Source organism: Danio rerio, chromosome 20 (assembly GCF_049306965.1).
Source record: "Danio rerio strain Tuebingen ecotype United States chromosome 20, GRCz12tu, whole genome shotgun sequence".
Classification (NCBI taxonomy): Eukaryota; Metazoa; Chordata; class Actinopteri; order Cypriniformes; family Danionidae; genus Danio; species Danio rerio.
The window spans coordinates 960,001-966,734 of record NC_133195.1 but is presented as its reverse complement, the minus strand read 5'-3'; the positions used below and the strand labels follow the sequence as shown (position 1 = coordinate 966,734).

The 6,734-nt window shown below is 38.6% G+C and overlaps 1 long non-coding RNA gene across 1 annotated transcript; it reads right to left on the bottom strand.

Moving 5' to 3' along the window:
* Window positions 1–263: 263 nt before the first annotated feature.
* LOC141379506 (uncharacterized) lies at window positions 264–5,804 on the bottom strand. The gene is made up of 3 exons (XR_012396284.1): window positions 4,678–5,804; window positions 4,177–4,462; window positions 264–3,514 (listed from the first exon to the last, which is right to left on the bottom strand). It is a non-coding gene; the product is annotated as an uncharacterized lncRNA (long non-coding RNA).
* Window positions 5,805–6,734: the final 930 nt, after the last annotated feature.

The following is a 6,734-nucleotide window of genomic DNA, read 5'->3' as shown; positions in this document are numbered from 1 at the left end:
ACACATTTCAATTTTACAGTATGACAATTTTTACACTAGTTTTACTGTAATTTGTTTACAGATTTACTCTACTAATACAGTATTTTCAGTATCTACTATAGAATTTAATGAATTTCAAGCAAGTGACTAATGTTTTCATCAACTGTCTCATTTTTTATCTTCAACTACAGTAGCGATACTTGATTACCGCAAACTCATAATATGCAGTAAGCTACTGTAAAAGTTTTAAAATGACTAACATTGTATGTGTTTTTTTTTTTTTTGCAGTAAATATCTGTAAAATTGTCTAACAGCAAGTCTCCAAACGCAACTAATCACACTCCTCTTGCATCTACTCCAGCAATCACAGGCTGCTAAGATGATTTCTCCCACAGGTTGCTTTTGTTGTTGGGTATTGAGAAGGCTCCAACAAAAGAAGCCGACTCAAGGTAAAACCATCTACAGCATCTTCCAGAATAATACGGCACGGTACAAAAGAGACAATGTGTTCATCTGCTTGACTGTGAGCAGGACAGCCTTGCCTTGAGGTAAACGTATTCAAAAAAAAAGGTTGTTCTGTGAAAGTACTCACAAAGAAACACACACACACACACACACACACATGCACATGATTGGCTCTCCTGCAATTAGGATTTTGCACACACTCTCGAGCACTGAGTGTTTTTTAATGCCGGATGAGATGGGACATATAAAAGCATTCATATTGATCATACTCTGCAGTTCAGCTTTATTTCAGTGGTGTTGTAAATGTAAGACTCCAGAGATGAGCTCCACCAAAGAATGACTGAAGAAAAGCAAACCTACTTCAGAGATCCACCCCCAAAATTATGGAGAACACAGCAGTGAGAGTCTTCACTATTGTCGCAATTCTTGTGTCTATATAATTGCTATATTACATGCAGAAAATAAATGCTTTTCTTGCTTAGAGTTGTTGTCTTGTTTCAAATATCTAAAAACTCTTCAATCAAGAAGCTTTTTCTAGACAACCAAAATATGGTCAGGTTTTCTGAAATGAGTCAAAAGTTTGTGAGTTTTTCCTTAAAACAAGCAAAATAACCTTATTTTAAAGCAGAAAATAGTGACTTTGCTAGCCTCATTGGCAAATAGTTTGCTTGTTTAAAGGAAACTTAGCTTCATCATGAAGCTTGGCTGTGTTAAAAATGGCATAAATGATTTTGAAGTGGACTCTGAAGATCACTAAAACTTACAAAAATAAAAATTTTAAAAGCCAAGTACAGGTCAGAGAAATAACTTTCAAGGTGGATGTTGGAATGTTCGAAAGGAATAGTTTATAGGGGGGATCACTTGTGAATAAAACACAGCCAGGAACTCTGCTTCTAACTTTAGCTTTAGAGGTGTGGTTAGGGCGCGAATTACAGGGGGGGTTTGACTCCATAATTAACACTTGATTCTGTCGGGGGGGTATATATTTTAACTAGGCGACGCAGTGGCAATGTAGGTAGTGCTGTCGCCTCACAGCAAGAAGGTCGCTGGGTCGCTGGTTCGAACCTCGGCTCAGTTGGCGTTTCTGTGTGGAGTTTGCATGTTCTCCCTACGTTCGCGTGGGTTTCCTCCGGGTGCTCCGGTTTCCCCCACAGTCCAAACACATGCAGTACAGGTGAATTGGCTAGGCTAAATTGTCCGTAGTGTATGAGTGTCAATGAGTATGTGTGGATGTTTCCCAGAGATGGGTTGCAGCTGGAAGGGCATCCGCTGCATAAAAACATGCTGAATAAGTTAGCGGTTCATTCTGCTGTGGAGACCCCGCATTAATAAAGGGACTAAGCCGACAAGAAAAATGAGTGAATGACTGTATTTTAACGAATAATAATTAAAATAATACATATTATAAATATGCATTTGACATCTCCTATAATGGTTTGCACCATTGCAGATGCATAATCGCGGCAATCAGTGTACGCAAGAAAAAAACTGATTCAACAGTGTGAAGTTAGCAGATCAGAGCGCTGATGGACATTGTAAGTGTTCACAAAACACTTTTTCTCATATGCTTTAATTGATTTAGTTATTATTATGATTGGGTTATACTTGAAAATCTGGAATCTGAGGGTTCAAACAGTGAGAAAATCACCTTAAAAAAGTTGACAGATTTAGAGAAAGAAATGCACAATATGTCTTCATCATGGAACATCATCTTTACTTTAAAGTCAAAGGATTTTTGGCATAAAATAAAAATATAAATAATTTCTACTCATACAGCATAACATTCGGCTATTGCCAAAAACACAAACATGCTGCATAAAACTGGGTTCAGCATCCAGAGATGCACCTTTCCATGATCCCACCACCTTTATTTTTACTGTTAGTAGTGACTCACTAACCTGAAGAAAACTCAATTCAATTTAGTGAACTGTAAAGAAAGTGTTTTTATCATTCAGCCAAAAACTATACTACAGTTTTAGTGATATATCAGTAAATATGAGATCAGTGTATTGATATAGTGTTGCCATAGAAAAGATCACATTACTGTATTAGTATTGAGCAGCACAGTGGCTCAGTGGTTAGCACAGTGGCCTCACAGCAAGAAGGTCTCTGATTTAAATCCTGGCTTAGTCACATGGCAATTCTGTGTGGAGTTTGCATATTCTCCCCATGTTAGCGTGGGTTTCCTCCTGGTGCTCTGGTTTCCCCCACAGTCCAAACGCATGCGCTATAGGGGAATTGATCAACTAAATTGACCGTAGTGTATGAGTGTGAATGAGTGTGTATGGGTGTTTCCCAGTACTGGGTTGTGGCTGGAAGGGCATCCGCTGTGCAAACCATATGCTGGAAGAGTTGGTGGTTCATTCCGCTGTGGCGGCCCCTGATAAATAAAGAACTAAGTTGAAGGAAAATGAATGAATGTATCATTAATTTCTATCATTTTTGTGTGCATGGCCTGCACTGGATTGAGTTTTCATATCTCATATTTTGTCCTGCTTCTTCCTACATTTCTTCCCACCCACAGAAGTCCACAGGTAGAGGTCTGCACAGATTTAGTCCCTTTCCCTTGAGGCGCTGGTGCCGCAGGCTATTTTTCCAATCCCCCTACACACATGACACTTCAGAGCTGACATATTGTTGCATTTGGTGCAAATAGTATAAAGAATATTTTCCCTCACTGCCTCACATTATTAAAAAATACATTGACACTGTCTAATTCTGTGTCTGTTAACTGTCTCATTAATGGCTAGTAAGGTCATCCAGGTGGTTGTTATCGCAGAATAAAGCCCGACAGGTCTATTGGCAGCCTGAAATGAAGAGCTGGAGCACTTACATATAAGACTGACAGGCTTTATTCTGCAAAAATAACCATCCTGGATGTACTTTATCCTGTTTATTACATGATTACTATCAACAAAGCATGAAAATTATCCACAATACATTCTTCTGATTACTGCTGTAATAGTTTATTAAATATTTATTAACAGCAAACGTGACAGAAACTAAAATGGAGTATACACTAACCTGCGCATTATTCAGACACTAGATGGAGACAAACAGTCAAAAACAGCTGATGGAGTATACACTAACCTGCACCTTATTCAGACACTAGATGGAGACAAACAGACAAAAACACAACAGAAACTAAAACAGCTGATGGAGTATACACTAATCTGCACATTATTCAGACACTAGATGGAGACAAACAGTCAAAAACAGCTGATGGAGTATACACTAACCTGCGCATTATTCAGACACTAGATGGAGACAAACAGTCAAAAACAGCTGATGGAGTATACACTAACCTGCACATTATTCAGACACTAGATGGAGACAAACAGTCTAAAACAGCTGATGGAGTATACACTAACCTGCGCATTATTCAGACACTAGATGGAGAAAAACAGACAAAAACACAACAGAAACTAAAACAGCTGATGGAGTATACACTAACCTGCGCATTATTCAGACACTAGATGGAGACAAACAGACAAAAACACAACAGAAACTAAAACAGCTGATGGAGTATACACTAACCTGCGCATTATTCAGACACTAGATGGAGACAAACAGACAAAAACACAACAGAAACTAAAACAGCTGATGGAGTATACACTAATCTGCACATTATTCAGACACTAGATGGAGACAAACAGTCTAAAACAGCTGATGGAGTATACACTAACCTGCGCATTATTCAGACACTAGATGGAGACAAACAGACAAAAACACAACAGAAACTAAAACAGCTGATGGAGTATACACTAACCTGCACATTATTCAGACACTAGATGGAGAAAAACAGACAAAAACACAACAGACACTAAAACAGCTGATGGAGTATACACTAACCTGCGCATTATTCAGACACTAGATGGAGACAAACAGACAAAAACACAACAGAAACTAAAACGGCTGATGGAGTATACACTAACCTGCGCATTATTCAGACACTAGATGGAGACAAACAGACAAAAACACAACAGAAACTAAAACAGCTGATGGAGTATACACTAACCTGCGCATTATTCAGACACTAGATGGAGACAAACAGTCTAAAACAGCTGATGGAGCATACACTAACCTGCGCATTATTCAGACACTAGATGGAGAAAAACAGACAAAAACACAACAGACACTAAAACAGCTGATGGAGTATACACTAACCTGCGCATTATTCAGACACTAGATGGAGACAAACAGTCTAAAACAGCTGATGGAGTATACACTAACCTGCGCATTATTCAGACACTAGATGGAGACAAACAGATACACATAAATGTTGATGCAAGTGTGTGAGGTTACCAGCTTTCTTCAAAATATCGTAAAGGTTTAAAACCACTAGAGGAAAGTAAATGATGAGGTAATGCTTATGTTTGGGTGAACTGTGCCTTTAATAGGGACCAGCAAACTGGCATCTCATGCTGGTCTCTACATGTACAGCGTGCCTTATGCTGATAACCAGAAATGCCAGTCTTATCAGCAGGGATTCTGCACTTTAAGGACATTTTAAATCAACATTTGAGTGATTTGTTTTTGCAGATATTTATCATTTGCCCCCTCGCTTCCTTCACACACATCTTTCCTCCTTTGTCCCACAAAATCAAGTGTGTTTTTCCAGAAAACAAGCTAAAAAAAATCTCCATGGCAGGTTATTTTGCTTGTTTGACTGAAAAACTCACTTAATTTGGACTCATATGTTTTGCTTGTCTAGAAAACGCTGAAGAGTTTTCAGATATTTGGACTGTAAACAAGACAAAAACTCCAAGTAAGGAAACATTTTTGCATGAGTTCATGCAGGGACTGTCTGATGATCATCTGATAAGCTGTTTTATAAGCATATAAATCAAGATGTAGTCAAATGCACATTCAGCGTTTTGAAGAACGGGTCGATTCAGTCGTCTGTATCGCAGTGATGGTGCATTGCAAAACATTTCCAGTAAAGGAGCTCCCTAAACTGGGAGCAGCGGCACACCCACTGACAGCAAAGCAGACCTCTTCAGTGGGATTCAAGAGCACTGTGAGACCATAATGCTTATTATGAGCACATTTGATATATGGGCTGAACACAACATATTAATTTGATGATGTCTCACAGCAATCTACACTTATATTTATTTATTTGGCAGATGCTTTTATCTGAGAAAACTTGAAAAAGAGGATAAAAGAAGTTAATTTAGCATTTTTTAAATATATAGATGAGTATTGAGTGTCTGTGGGAAAGTGTGTGGTGCATATGGAGAGTAAAAGAAAAAGACTGTCTCCTACAGCTGGTTTGTCAAGCCCACTCACCTCTGTGAGGTACTCATTGACCTTCAGCAATTTACATTTATTTATTTAGCAGGCGCGACGCAACTTACAAAATCGGATAAAAGAAGCAATATATAGATGTCATGAACAGTCTACGTTAGTTTAATAGTTTTAAAAAACATATACACTCACCGGCCACTTTATTAGGTACACCTTGCCAGTACCGGGTTGGACCTCCTTTTGCCTTCAGATCAGCCTTGATCCTTCGTGGCAGAGATTTAACAAGCTACTGGAAACATTCCTCAGAGATTTTCCTCCATGTTGACATGATAGCATCACACAGTTGCTGCAGATTTGTCGGCTGCACATCCATGATGCCAATCTCCCGTTCCACCACATCCCAAAGCTGCTCTATTGGATTGAGATCTGGTGACTGTGGAGGCCATTTGAGTACAGTGAACTCATTGGCATGGCAAAAGGGAGTTCGACCCGGTAATAGTAAGGTGTACCTAATAAAGTGGCCGGTGAGTGTATTTGTCTATATATATACAGTACATTAGATTAGCCAGTACCAAAGCCCAATACTGCAATAGTCTAACAAATAAACTGAAAAGCACAGTCCAAAAATTAGCACACCCAAATTAATATGTTGGCAAAAAATATGAAATAAAACTGCAATAAGCAGGAAAAATCAAGAGTAACAATTATATATTTTTTAATTGTAGTGCAATAACTTGTTTGAATTGAGGACACCTTTTATGCAAAAATCACTTTTATAAGGGGTTTAAACACTTGTGTAGCTACAGTCTGTGAATATAAGCAGCTCATAATGGCAAAAAAAATGTATTAATTGTATTGTTTATAATCAGACTTGATGAAATCAGTCGGCAGAAACATTTTGATTGACATTCTCCCTTTCTATGATGTCATCAGAGGGGAAAAGCCCCGCCCACTAGTGACCATCACTCCCTCATTAGTATAGGACATTAGTCTTGTTTTGAATCTGCCACTATGCTCACTCACAGCCATTTGTAGCTCCG